Genomic DNA, 15,474 nt, shown 5'->3' on the forward strand with positions numbered 1-15,474 from the left:
TTCGAGTCCCACCGAGGCTTGGCTTCCGCCTTTCTCACATATTTCTCAGTCCCCTCTAAGTTCAGGCGGCTGGAAATATTAATATTGCAGTAAACGAGCCTGTCACAGCACACGCACGCCTGCAAACATGATAACGCTCTCTGGCTACTCTCACCGCACTCTCTCCCTCTGTTCGAGCCGCGCGGTTCTCTTACGAGAGGTCTCTCGTATTGCGTAAGGTTAGCTTACGCATCGGGAAAGTCTTCTTTCTTCGAGATCTGAAGCCAAAAAATTATCCTTAATTTTGTATACATTGTCAACGCAGTGCAGCAGCCGACAGACCTAGGCAGGCTGTATAAGCGTGCTCATTGGCTGCTCGGCGGCAACTGCTTAAGCCTATCGGTGAGCGCTCTGAACGCGGCAACCAATGAGGGCGCTTCGCGCCCTCCGCACCCTTCTAACCGTCAGAATGGGTGTGGCCAGCGTGTATATATTCAGCGCTCATAGGCTAAAATTCTGATTTTCTTGTCTTCAGCGACGCTCTTCGCATCGCTGGATCTTGAGAGCCGCCGCCGTTGAAACCAGCGACCAGCAAGCTTAGGACAGCGCCTGAAGAAGCCGGCCGTCTTCGCCGCCTTCAGCCATCCGTGCCTGCTACGCTATCCGGCGACATATCCTTTACATTATTACTGTTTCTGTGTGTACTCTAAAAGAGCACGAGGCGTTTTTGTAAAAACGCCTCGTTTTTGCGGCTCGTGCCGCGCCCCGCTCAGCAACGGAGACCGCCACCTCTCTGCGCTCTCCACCTGGGCCGCGGGCACGCCGCCACCGCACTCTCCGAGTGCGAAGAGCTTTCAATGTCGACCCTGCGGGCTCGACTTGAAGCTTTCGACCAAGCTGTCGCTCCGCCTGTCCCTGCCGGGCCGCGCAATAAGAAGCGCCGCTCGCAGCGACCACCGGAGACTGTTGTGACTGAGGAGCTCGCCGGAACCTCTCCCTCGAGCTCTCTCTCGCCCTCTCCCTCCCGGCCGCTCAACCGCCGGCTCTGCCCGCGCCGCCGCCGCGTCAGGAGATGAGGCGAATGTGATAGATACCCGTACTCTCCCTCTGTTCGAGCCGTGCAACTACGCCGCTCACAAGGGATGGCAGAAGCGGACGGTCTCGGAGCGAGTTTCCTCTCCCTCTGTTCGAGCCGCGCAAACTGAGCCGCTCACAAGGGATGGCAGGAGCGGACGGTCTCGGAGCGAGTTTCCTCTCCCTCTGTTCGAGCCGCGCAAACTGCGCCGCTCACAAGGGATGGCAGGAGCGGACGGTCTTGGAGCTCTCTTTACGTTACAAGAAAGCTACTCCGTCCTCGCGCGTCACTCACCGGTGAAAGGGGAACAGAGTGTTTTCGTCCCGCCGTGGCCTGGACTATAACCTCCATTCTCACACATTTCTCAGTCCCCTCTTAAGTTCAGGCGACTGGAATTGTTACTATTGCAGTATACGAGCCTGTTATAAATACACGCTCGCCTGCAAGCAAACGCCGTCACAAGACATGATGACGCTAACCGAATACTAATGTATTCTCCCCTGTGGCTCAGTGGCGGAATCCTAGACTGTCAAGCTAGAGACCGGGGTTCGATCCCCGCTCTCGCGGCAGTTAAAGTTTATGCTGTTCGCTTCTCCGAGCTCGCGGCCAGTTTTTCTTACATACAGAAAACAAGCCCGCTCTCTCCCTCGTTGGGCCGCGCAGATTGCGCCGTTCAAGGGATGACAAAGCGGACGGTCACGAGCAGCGTTCAGCGTGCGCGCCTCACTCGCCGGCGAAAAGAGAAGAGAGTGTGTTAGTCTCGCTACGGCTGGACAACCGCCAATCCTCACACATTTCTCAGTCCCCTCTTAAGTTCAGGCGACTGGAAATATTACTATTGCAGTAAACGAGCCTGTTTTAAACACACGCACGCCTGCAAACAAACGCCGACGCGACACATGAGGTCGCTTTTTATATGCTCGCGCTAACTGAAAGCTTATGTGTTTTCCCCTGTGGCTCAGTGGCAGAATCATACGCTTTCATGCGAGAGATCCGCGTTCGATCCCAGCTCTCGGGGAAGATAAAAATTTATGCTGCTTGCTTCTCCGAGCTCGCGGCCAGTCTTTCTTACTTACAGAAAGCGAACCCGCCTCTCGCACCACACCCTCTCAGGGTGCTCGAGTATTTTTGAGCGTCTAAACACGAGAGAAGAAAAGACGGTTAAATCCCGCAGCCCTGCGGCTGGACCACCGTCGAAGCTTAACGCTGTCAGTCCCCGTTGCCACGGCTACTGCAGCTGTTTACCCCGCAGTCAACGAGCCGGTATCTACCCGCTCGCCTGCGCGCATCCGCCGTTCTCACGGCAACCCAGAAAAATTTCAAAAGAGCATATGTCTGGTTGCACGGCTGACGCCGTATGTGTTTCTAGTACAGTGAATGTGCCCACGTTCTGTGCTCACCCCTGTACACAAGCACTATACATCCCGTGTCTCTCACAGAGCCCACTCTCATGAAGCAGGCAAAAGCCGCTTTAGTGTTAAAAGTAGGTCACGTGTCCACTTCTCCGTGCCCACACCTACTCACTGCCCGCTCTGTCACACGGCCTCGCACGACCGGTCATGTTTTAAATGTAAGTCCTGTGCCCGCCCTCGAGCGCTCACACATACTAACTACATTTTCGCCCCGACGCCGACATCGCGCGTCGCGCCTCACATATGTTCCCCGTCCAAAGCCACCGGGACACTGTGTGTAAAACGGCCAGCTATCGCTACGTGCGATCCGCCGTATCTAACCACCAAGAGCGCGCGCGCCGCGCCCGCCCCTGAATGTAAGTCCTGTGCCCGCCCTCGAGCGCTCACACATACTAACGAACATTTTCGCCCCCGACGCCGCCATCGCGCGTCGCGCCTCACACTTTATGTTCCCCGTCTAAAGCCACCGGGACACTGTGTGTAAAACGGCCAGCTATCGCTGCGTGCGATCCGCCGTATCTAAGCACCAAGAGCGCGCGCGCCGCGCCCGCCCCTCCGTTTCGAGCTCTCGAGCCCGCGATGCGCGGCGATCGGAGCCCGGAGGCCATTCTGCCCCTGGCTGCACACGCAAAAGCGTGGGAAACTATTCCAGGCGCATCAGAACGGGTGCTAAGCACAGTAAAACAGGGCTATACTCTGCAGTTCGCTCGCCGCCCTCCGCGCTTTCAAGCGCGTATCGAGACCAGAGTGAATGGGGAAGTAGCACATCTACTTCGAGCAGAAATAGCTACACTTCTGTGCAAAAGGGCTATAGAACCGGTTTCCCCTTCCATGAGCGAGTCGGGCTTTTACAGCCGTTATTTCCTCGTTCCCAAGAAGGACGGAGCTCTCAGACCAATTTTGGATCTGAGACGTTTGAACAAGGCTCTTATGAGAAGACCGTTCAAAATGCTCACAACCAGACAAATTCTCGCGCAAATTCGCCCGAGGGACTGGTTTATATCTCTCGATCTAAAAGATGCGTGCTTTTCAGATCCTGATAATACCCCGTCACAGGCCATTCTTGAGATTCGCCTTCGACGGTCAGGTATACCAGTACACGGCCCGCCTGTCGACACAGCGCGCGCGCTGCATTCGACGCCTGGCCGCGTCCCTCCGGCCGGGCAGCACCGTACCTCTCAAAACATTTCAGAGGTTACTAGGTTGTATGGCCTCAGCCGCAGCAGTGCTTCGGCTGGGTCTTTTACGAATGCGCCCGCTACAACGCTGGCTGAATGCCCGAGTGCCTCACAGAGCATGGGCTTCCGGCGGTATCCGCATCAGAGTGACTCAGAGCTGCGTTCAGCTCTGAAGCCCTGGTTAGCGGCCGACTGGTACCAGCGGGGAGTGACAATGGGAGCTATCTCACACCGCAAAGTTATCTCGACGGACGCTTCCACCTCAGGCTGGGGCGCTCTGTTCGAGGGCAAACCGGCTTTTGGCCTGTGGTCAGACCGGGAAAAATGCCTCCACATAAACTGTTTGGAGATGATAGCGGTCGAGAACGCGCTCAGGCGCTTCCTCCCATTCATACGGGATCACCATGTGCTAGTCCGCTCGGACAACACGTCCGTGGTATCCTATGTGAACCGACAGGGCGGTGTCAGATCCAGGAATCTGTGCAGGCTGACAGAACGCCTTCTCGTGTGGGCTTACCGCTCGCTGCGCTCGCTGAGAGCCGCGCACGTGCCGGGCCACCTGAATGTCGGTCCAGACAGACTGTCCAGGGACAACATTCCCCCGGGAGAATGGTCTCTGCACCCCCAGACAGTCCAGTTTCTCTGGCGCCTATTCGGCAGAGCGGAAATCGACCTCTTTGCGTCGAAAGACAATGCTCAATGCCCGAAGTTTTATTCGAAGAGCGAGGACGCGCTGTCCCAGACATGGCCCAGCCTCCCGCTGTATGCTTTTCCTCCGATCTCCCTGTTGCCACAGGTCATTTCGAGGATCAGAGAAACGCACCACTCAGTGCTGCTTATAGCCCCGCGATGGGAAAACCAAACTTGGTACCCAGAGCTAGTGAGGCTGTCGCACTCACCCCCATGGCCGATCCCGGTGAGAAAGGATCTCCTCTCCCAAGCCGGTGGATCGATCTGGCATCCCCATCCAGAGCGCTGGTCGCTGCATGCATGGGTGATCAACGGATACCCGTTGACCTGTCAGAAGGGGTCGTGAACACGATCACACAGTCGAGAGCCCCCTCCACGAGACGGCTCTACGCGTCTAAATGGTCGGTGTTTTCTAAATGGTGCGCTACTAAAAACTTGGATCCGCGCGCATGCGGGGTCCCGCGGGTGCTCTCCTTCTTACAAGAGCTGTTGGAAAAGGGCAGATCCCCTTCCACGCTCAAAGTATATGTGGCCGCTATTGCAGCGTTCGCTGAGACGACGCGCGGCCGGGCAATGGGAAGGAATGAGCTCATTATCCGCTTCCTCAGAGGAGCTAGACGGATGAATCCCCCGCGGCCCCCCTCGGTTCCCTCGTGGGATCTGTCCTTGGTCCTAGCGGCCCTAGAGGCTTTTCCCTTTGAACCGCTTGAATCCGCGGATCTAAAGTATCTGTCGCTTAAAACCGTTTTTCTGATAGCTCTGTCTTCAGTCAAACGAGTGGGTGATTTGCACGCGCTATCTGTTAGCCCTGCATGTCTTGAGTTCGGGCCGAATGACTCGAAAGTCATTCTCAGACCGAGACACGGTTACATCCCCAAAGCGATTGGAACCCCGTTTAGGGCACAAGTTATGTCCCTCTCGGCTCTGCCAGCATCCGACAGTGGGGACAGTGATAACCTCCTATGCCCTCCGGGCGCTGAGAGTTTACATCACGCGCTCCGCCGCTTTCAGGCGTTCAGAGCAGCTCTTTGTTTCCTTCGGCGGACGCACCAAGGGTCTTGCCGCCTCGAAACAGAGCTTGTCCAGGTGGATAGTGGACGCGATAGCAGCAGCTTATGCCTCCAGACACCTGCAGTGCCCTCTGGGCATCAGAGCCCACTCCACTAGAGGCATGGCCTCGTCGTGGGCCTGGTCCAGCGGAATTTCTAATCACGGTATTTGTATGGCGGCGGGCTGGGCCTCCCCATCAACATTCGTGAGGTTTTATAACCTGGAAGTTCCTGCCCTACAGGCAAAAAGACTGTCAGCATAAGTGACATGTATGCTCTGCCCATTTCTCGTGTGCAGACTACGTTCATATGCTGGCGCTATTCTGGTACTATACTCAGGGTGAAGTGTTTGACTCAGACCGGCTGATCCGCTCTGTTTCCTATTTCCCGTTACGCGCTGTTGTCGGTGCTGGCCCGCGCTGCTGGCCGCCCGTATTATTCTCTGTCGCGCGGGAATTTTTCCCTTCATGTGAGACCGACTATGTCGTTTTTCTCCTACCCTTATGAGTGCTTATGTACTGTATGGGCTCGCTCTGCCGGCCCTACTGTTTGTACTGTTATATGTTTATAGACCGGCCGCGCCGCTCTATGTCATATGCTGCATGAAGTGCCTGTACTGCGCTGGCCCGTCTCTCCGACCGGCCACATTTCCCAGCAGAGTGTTTTCCCCGGTTTCCCTGGGATTCATGGGCTGGATGCTCGGCGCACACGGCGTTGACAAAGGGTTCCCGATGCGTAAGCTAACCTTACGCAATACGAGAGACCTCTCGTAAGAGAACGTACTCGGTTACTAATGTAACCTCGGTTCTCTCTAGAAGAGGGAACGAGTATTGCGTAACCTGCCGTGTCGCGCCACGAGCTTTTGCGCTTCAGACTGCGAAAACCAGAATTTTAGCCTATGAGCGCTGAATATATACACGCTGGCCACACCCATTCTGACGGTTAGAAGGGTGCGGAGGGCGCGAAGCGCCCTCATTGGTTGCCGCGTTCAGAGCGCTCACCGATAGGCTTAAGCAGTTGCCGCCGAGCAGCCAATGAGCACGCTTATACAGCCTGCCTAGGTCTGTCGGCTGCTGCACTGCGTTGACAATGTATACAAAATTAAGGATAATTTTTTGGCTTCAGATCTCGAAGAAAGAAGACTTTCCCGATGCGTAAGCTAACCTTACGCAATACTCGTTCCCTCTTCTAGAGAGAACCGAGGTTACATTAGTAACCGAGTACGACTGCGCCGCTCACAAGGGATTGCAGAAGCTGACAGTCGCGGGGTTAGTTTTCTTTACGTTACAAGAAAGCTACTGTCCCCGCGTCCGTCACTCGCCGGTGATAGGAGGAAAGAGAGCGTTCGAGTCCCACCGAGGCTTGGCTTCCGCCTTTCTCACATATTTCTCAGTCCCCTCTAAGTTCAGGCGGCTGGAAATATTAATATTGCAGTAAACGAGCCTGTTACCTTACACGCTCGCCTGCAAAACATGACGACGCTCCGGCTACTCGCCCCGCTTCCCGCGCAAACTGCGCCGTTCTCAGGGATGTCAGAGCGGACGGTCACGAGTAATGCTCAGCACCCCGCGTGCCTCACTCACCGGCGGAATGAGGAGGGAGATGTTTGTAGCCCCGCTGAGGCCGGGCCATTCTCCAATTCCCATACGTTTCTCAGCCCCCTCTGAGTTTAGGCGGCTGAAAATGTTAATGTTGCAGCAACGAGCCTGTTATAATACACGCACGTCTGCACGCTATCGCCGACGAAAAACATGACCCGCACTCTCTTATGCTCGAGCGAACCGATAGCCTATGCACTCTTCCCCTGTGGCTCAGTGGCAGAATAACAGGCTTTCACACCAGAGACCCGTGTTCGATCCCGGCTCTGGCAGCAAAAATTTTTATGCTGTTCGCTGATCAAAGCTCGCGGCCAGCTTGTCACACGCAGAAAGTGTGTGTATTGCAGCCAATGAGTCAGTTATACAACTCGCTCGCCTGCACACAAACGCTGTTCGTACAGCGGCCCAGAAAATCTGGCAAAGAGTGTTAATTCTGGTTATTCGGCTCACGCCGACGGTGTTTGAGTGTAGTAAATATGCCCACGACCCAGTGTTCATTTCTACACACAAGCACAATTCCCCCTGTGTACCCCACAGAGCACACTCACATAAAGCGCGCACTTGCCGCTCGAGTGTTAAGTGTAGGAAAGGTGCCCGCTCACGAGTGCTCACAACCACACGCTGTTCGCTCTGTCTCACACGTTCAGGGTTCAGATATCGCCACTGCCACCGGCCGTGTTTTAATAAAGAGTCCTGTGCCCGCTCCCCTGCGTTCACACTCTGCTATAAACACTCACGCGCGCTCTCTCAGCGCAATCCGGCCGGTCACTGCTATCAGCGAGTCCCCGTCTCGCAGCACTGTCTCGGCGCGCACCGCGCGCCCGCCACTGCAGTTCCCTCGTCCCGCGCTATGCAGCGGGCAGGACTCAGAGGCCATTCGACCCCTAGCTATGAGTGCGAATGCATGGAAAGCTATTCCGGGTGTGTCGACATGGGTGCTGGACACGGTAATACAGGGCTATTCGCTACAGTTCAGTCGTCGGCCTCCGCGCTTTCAAGCCCGGACCGAAATGAAAGTGAACGCAGAAGCAGCCCATCTGCTTCATGCAGAAATAGCGAAGCTGCTACGAAAAAAAAAAAAAAAAAAAAAAAGGCGATAGAGAGAGTTCCTCCTTCTCTGACCGAGGCGGGCTTTACAGCCGTTATTTCCTCGTGCCCAAGAAGGACGGTGGGCTCAGACCCATATTAGATCTGAGACATTTGAACAGGGCTCTCATGAGACGGCCGTTCAAAATGCTTACGACCAGGCAGATCCTCGCGCTAATTCGCCCGAGGGACTGGTTCATATCTCTCGATCTGAAAGACTAGCGCAGTCAAAAGAGGAACTCATCTCTCACAAGATAGCGCTTCTCAGTCATCTGGAAAGCCTGGGTCTTTCGGTGAACTGGGCCAAGAGCTCACTTATCCCCAGTCAGTCAATTTCCTTCCTAGGAATAGAACTGGACTCGGTGGCGATGACGGCCAGGCTGTCAGAACAGCGCGCGCGCTGTGTTCGACACCTCGCAGCATCCTTCCAAAAGGGCAGATACCTCCCTCTGAAACGTTTCCAGAAGCTGTTAGGCCATATGGCATCAGCCGCAGCGGTCCTACAGCTGGGTTTACTTCGAATGCGCCCGCTTCAATGCTGGCTGAAATCGAAAATACCCCGCGGAGCGTGGGTTTCGGGCAGCGCTCAAGTCAGCGTGACTCAGGTCTGTGTCTCAGCCCTGCAGCCCTGGCTAGCGCCCGAATGGTACCGACAGGGAGTGACAATGGGAGTCATCTCACACCGCAAAGTGGTCTCGACAGACGCGTCCAACATGGGTTGGGGAGCGCTTTACGGGGGCAGACCAATCTGCGGCCCCTGGTCGGGCCCAGAGCGGAACCTCCATATAAACTGTCTGGAGATGTTAGCGGTCGAGAAGGCTTTGAAGCATTTTCTCCCATATTTGCGGGGACACCACGTGCTAGTTCGCTCAGACAACATGTCAGTGGTGTCCTACGTGAACCGCCAGGGCGGACTCAGATCCAGAGCCCTGCGCGCTCTAACAGAACGCCTTTTGGTCTGGGCTCAGGGCTCGCTGCGCTCGCTGAGAGCCGCGCACGTGCCCGGGCACCTGAACGACGACCCGGACAAACTGTCCAGGGACAATGTTACCCCAGGGGAATGGGCGTTACACAGCCAGACGGTACAGACGTTGTGGCGCCGCTTCGGCGAAGCGAAATTGGACCTTTTTGCCACAAGCGAGAACGCTCAGTGCAAAAGGTTCTTTTCGAAGAGCAAGGATGCGCTGGCCCAAGTTTGGCCCAGTGTCCCGTTGTACGCTTTCCCCCCGATCTCAATGCTGCCTCAGGTATTAGCAAAGATCAGGGAAACGCGCTGCGCAGTGCTCCTCATAGCCCCGCACTGGGAGAACCAACCCTGGTTCCCGGAGCTGGTGAGCCTGTCAGACACAGCCCCGTGGCCGATTCCGGCGAGGAGAGACCGTCTCTCTCAAGCCCGAGGGTCAATTCTGCATCCCCATCCAGAGCGCTGGTCTCTGCATGCGTGGGTAATCAACGAATATTCGCTGATCTGCCAGAAGGGGTAGTTAACACGACCTCGCAGTCCAGAGCCCCCTCGACGAGGCGGCTCTATGCGTCTAAATGGTCAGTGTTTAACAAATGGTGTGCAGGGAAGAGTTTGAACTCTCAGTCCTGTGGGGTTCCACAGGTTCTGAACTTCCTCCAAGAGCTCTTGGACGCGGGCAGGTCCCCCTCCACGCTCAAGGTGTATGTTGCGGCGATTGCTGCGTTCGCCGACTCGGCGCGCGGCCGCGCACTAGGAAGAAACAAACTCATTACCCGTTTCCTGCGAGGCGCCAGGAGGCTGAACCCTCCGCGGCCACCTTCGGTTCCGATATGGGATCTGTCTTCGGTCCTGGAGGCCCTTAAAGCTTTTCCCTTCGAGCCGTTAGACTCTGTGGGTCTCTAATACCTCACTTTCAAAACCGTTTTTCTGCTGGCCCTCGCCTCAGTAAAACGTGTGGGTGACTTGCATGCGCTATCAGTTAGCGCGTCGTGTCTCGAGTTTTGACCTAACGACTCGTTAGTCATTCTCAAACCTAGACATGGCTATGTCCCTAAAGTGTTGGGTACTCCTTTCAGAGCACAGGTTATCTCCCTCTCAGCCCTGCCGCCGGCAGCCAGCGAGGTCGATAATAACCTCCTTTGCCCTGTCAGGGCGTTAAGGCTTTATATTACGCGCTCTGCAGCCTTCAGGCTCTCAGAGCAGCTCTTTGTTTCGTTTGGTGGGCACACCAAGGGTCTCGCCGCCTCGAAACAGACGCTATCCAGATGGATAGTGGACGCTATTGCGACAGCATACGCGTCCAAAGACCTGCAGTGCCCTCTGGGCATACGGGCTCATTCCACCAGAGGCGTTGCCTCATCGTGGGCATGGTCCAGTGGGATTTCCATTTATGACATTTGTACGGCAGCAGGCTGGGCCTCCCCGTCTACATTTGTTAGGTTTTATAACCTGGAAGTTCCCGCCCTGCAGGCTAAACTTCTTGCAGTCTAAAATCATGTTCATGCCCTGCTCTTCGCAGGCTGGATATTAGATTTGACTCTTCTGGTCGAGCCGCACTTTCAGGGAAAGCTTTTATATACAGACCGGCTGCGCCGCTCTGTTTCTCCCTACGGGTGCTTATGTACATGTGTTGGCCCGCATTGCTGGCCACCTCTCTCCCCACTCTTCACTCCCCGGGTCCCCTCCCCCTGGAGTTGTGTGTGGATGCATGGCGCGCACGGCGTTGACAAAGGGTTCCCGTAGCGTAAGTTCCTTACGCAATACGAGAGAACCTCTCGTAAGAGAACGATACTCGGTTACTCACGTAACCTCGGTTCTCTCTAGAGAGGGAACGAGTATTGCGTTCCCTGCCGTGCTTGCGCCTCGAGCTCATGTCGCTTCATTCGACAGAAACCAGAGAATTAAGCCTCCGAGCCCTGTTTTTATACGCTCTGACGCCGCCCCTTCTGGCGGGCTGTGACGCGCGAGGGCGCGCGAGGGCGCGCGCACCCTGATTGGGCGTGACGTCACGCGGGGCTCACTGGTAGGCTTAAGCAGTTGCCGCGCGGCAGCCAATGAGCACGCAGTATTGCCCGCTCTAGCTCTGCTGTGCTGCCTACTGCACTGCGTTGACAAATTATGAAAAATTAATTAAGGATAATTTTTTGGCTTCAGTATCTCGAGAAAAGATGACTTTTCCCGTAGCGTAAGTTCCTTACGCAATACTCGTTCCCTCTCTAGAGAGAACCGAGGTTACGTGAGTAACCGAGTATCGTTTTCACTTTGTCAGATAAACCTTAACTAAGTTAAGTGTTTTGTTCTTCCCTCATATTTCAAATATCTAAAACAAACAAACAAATAAAATATTTTCCTCATATTTTTATCGAGGAGGTTAAATTGAACTTGTAGGGTCATTAAAAACAAATATCCCCTCCGGATATCACTTTTGGCCACTATAGCTGACTGTTTTTTGAAAACTATAAATTCAGACATACAACTCTTTTCACATACTGTTTTTCATATGTGTATATCTGAAGAAAACATCTTCACTATCAAAAAAACTCACTATCACAATTCTAAGGTGTTATAGCATGTTTCTATGTGGTTGCTCGTCTCTGTGATGTTCTGGTAACTAAATATTGCTCACATTCATCCTTTGATGCAAATTTATGGGATTTTCTCACTTTTTTCTCATATACAGTATATTTATTTCCAAGCACAATCCTAAAGTTTATTTCAGTTTAGGGGTTTGTTCAAATTACTCACCACTAATTTTGGGCAACAGTCATAGTGAAGCTTGACTCTGAAAACACTGCTAATAAAGCACATTGAAACATGAACCTCAGCAACATCTGATAAGTTCTAGGTTAACATAAACTTAAGTTTAGCCCCGGTGTAAACTGAGCATATGTGAGTGTGAAGATGTTTTGTGATGTCCAGCGGAAAAAACCTTTATCTAGGCCACAGGAAAAAGGAAAAGCATGTTGAACAAGGGGAAACTGGAATGTGTGCGTGCATGCTTGTGTGTGTGTTAGTGTGCATGTGTGCACATTGGCTCGTGTATGAACTCCCATATGTGGACATTAATATTTTTCTGCCTCTGTGAACACTTTTAGCTGTTTTAGTCAAATTTTTGCGGCATTCATTTTATAGCTGTATACTCTTACCGTATGTCAAAAGTTGTCTAATTGTATTTTTTGGTTTTATGTCAGATAGGAATTTTAGGAAACACATTGGATTCAAAATTGAAATTTTAATAAAATCTGCTTTTGAGCTGTGAAAGAGCGACCTCTGAGTTACTGTACATATCATAATCTATTTGCATGTATTTTATCAGTTCAACCATTTGTGGGAATCGAACCCATAACCTTGCCGTTGCTAATCCCGTTCTACAGTTTAAGTTACAGGAAAAGCTGTAACTTTTAATAACTTGTGTTCACCTACAGTACACATTTTTAAAAATTGAACCCACATATTTTTCTATTATTTTTGTTATGTAAAATTATACAGCAAGTCACTCTGGAATGCAACTTTCCTTCCTAATTCTGGAAGTTAATGTTATTTTTTTCTTGTAAGTCATAAGTCTGGAAAAAGAGCCATGCTGGAATTTTCAGTCTGTCTTCAGGGGACTATAATTTAGTCCTGTGATTTTTATATCACTCAGGGTCACAACATTAAAATGATTGTTTAACAGTGTTCTTTGTTTCTCTGTGTGTTCTGAAAATAGGAGCAACCAATCCAGGACAGCCTGCCAGTCAGAACAGATTATATTGAGCCAGAGGATGGACCGTTATCAGGTACAGAAAACACACACACACACACACACACACACACACACACACACACACACATGCACTCCAAGGACAGATAATTACAAAGAGGCAAAGGATGGACAGCTATCAAAAAAACAACACAGGTTTCCTCTCCTCCTTTTCCTCTCCGAGTTGGAGATTTGGAGAGGAAATCTATTGAAGCAGACACAGCGGAAAAAGACAGCGGACTTTGTGGAAAATATAATCACATTGAATCATGGCCTTGAATTTTGGGCTTCAGCGTGGTGCTTTTGAGTACTGACCGAGTCTGCCACTCGGTCAGGGACCTTTAATAAACAAGGGGAAACTCGTTTTTATTTCTTCTTCCATGTCTCATTATGGCTGGCCTGTGAGAGGATGTTTTAAGGACATATGGCAGCGTAACAAGACATTTAGTCTGTCTGGGTACCGTCTGTAACTCAAACATTGGTTAAAAGCAAATGAAATTCACATTGACAGATGGACCGGATTTATTGGATTTATTGATGACAATAAAATGTTTCAATAGCATTTTTTAAAAATATATAGATGTCTAAAAAGAAACTTTCATTTGCAAGAGACAAAATCAAGTAATTGCGTCCCAAATATTATAATATATAACCTCAAAGCGAATACACATGCATTATAAACCACAAAACGCCACTTTTAAATTCATGGCGTTTTCTGCAGAAATGTTTTTTAGTCTGCCAGTTCTGAGGATTCTTTTAGTTCAGTTCTCATATGCTGGATTCTTTTTGCCAAACTCAAACTACAGAGAACAAAAGTGAAGCATTCACACACACATCTGTCCCATCCATCGGTGCAGGCCTTAAAGAAAAAGAAAATGACATTGCACACCGCATCTATGCATTTTATTTTCTCAGTATGGAGTGTGTTTGTGCGCATGTGTATATGTTATTGGAAAACATGCTGAAAAATCATTAGTGGCTTCAGCTCTGTTAATTCAGCAGAACAATAAACCACAAGGGAAACCAAAAAAGTGTGGGGAAAAAAGTAATAGTTTAAGTAAAGATATGACTATATTTCAAAATAAATATATAAAATATTTTATTCTATATTTTATAGATACATAAGATACCTAAATAGGTGCTAGATTTTAAAATTGAACATTTTTGATTAAAAAGGGCATATGAATTAAAAAAATTATAATAATGATGTTCACGGTTAAATCATTTATAATAAACACTGCAACATTCTGCAAAAAAAAAATAAGAATAGTACATTTTCATTTCATGGCGAAATAACTTCCCCTTTCTCTTGCAATGACATCTCTTCTCTGATGACGTGTTTACTGGCGTGACGGCGGGACAACCTGTCACTCACATCCTTTCATTCTGACTTTAGAATAGAAAAGGTTTTTTTCAATTATATTCGGATTTCTAAAAACAGTTATATCACTGGATACTATACTATAAAAAGTTTGAGAGATTCAGTAAAATAATCCTATGTTCTTTGTACTTAATGCTTGTTTTTGAAGGTCTGTATGTGTGTAGCACTCATACAGGAATGCATCTCTCTGTGTGTGTGTGTGTGTGTGTTCTATCACAGGACCTGCTGATTCAGCATATTTAAAGTCAGCTGGTCAGTCAGTCAGGCTGCTCTCTATTGTTTTCTCCGGTTCTGTCCACCTCCAGTGCGTCACATGCTAGGAGTCCCCAGAGGACCAGATCTTGCCTACAAAACCTCTTTGTTTATGCTGCATGTCTGAGTGTGTATGTTTGTGTAACCTTATGAGAGGAAATCAGTGTGGGGTAGATACAACAGACATCCTTAATTCAGTGTTTCTTGTCATGTCTCACTAGAATATCTGTGAGGAAGTGGGACAGTACAGTGAAACAAAGTAGACTAGACCCCTTGACCTTGTGGCAGATTCTGACGTCTGAGGAACGTCATGTGTAGACACCAACTGAATATGAATCAGGGGCTATAAAAGAGTAAATAATAATGCAATATTACAGATGAAATTTTTATATTAATATTGTATTACTAATACAATTGATATTTAGAATTGTAACTTGTTTTTCAGTCCATGTCCTGTCTTTTTGAGATTTTATTGCTCACAATTTGCTCTTTCATATACAGGTAGCTTTGGAGACTTAATGGAAATCGCCATTGTGTTTAATTTTTGTCTCCAATTTTTCAACTTAACTTTATTTGGAGAAATAAAAACTGACACAAATGAGACGGAAACATAACATAAAAAAATGGACAACAGAAAAATTGGTTGTGAAGGGTACTTTTTCATGACAATGATTTACAAAAACGACTAAAAACGCTGTATTATTCATGCCAGGCCAGTAGTTGGCAATGTCACTTTGTGAAGAAACTACGTGCCTGTAGACTGAACATAATATGCGTGCATGACGTCACTCTTTTCACAAATTCGGATTTTTGTAGAAAAACTTGCACTTTGAAACCCATTTTCAAAAGTCTGTGTTTTCAGGCCCCCAAAACGCTCTTATCGTGTAAATGAACGGCCAAAAGGCATACAAAAATTTCAGTTTTTAGGTGAAAACAGTGTTGTGTAAGTTTGTAGAGGTATAAAATTCATTTTAAAAGTCTCATTTGTGCTCAATTAATCTCATTGCTGATGTCTAGGAGAAACATTTGTGATGTTAAAGAGACCTCATTTATGTTTTTTCTTATATGGGA

Source organism: Squalius cephalus (genome assembly GCF_949319135.1).
Source record: "Squalius cephalus genome assembly, chromosome: 6".
Taxonomy (NCBI): domain Eukaryota; kingdom Metazoa; phylum Chordata; class Actinopteri; order Cypriniformes; family Leuciscidae; genus Squalius; species Squalius cephalus.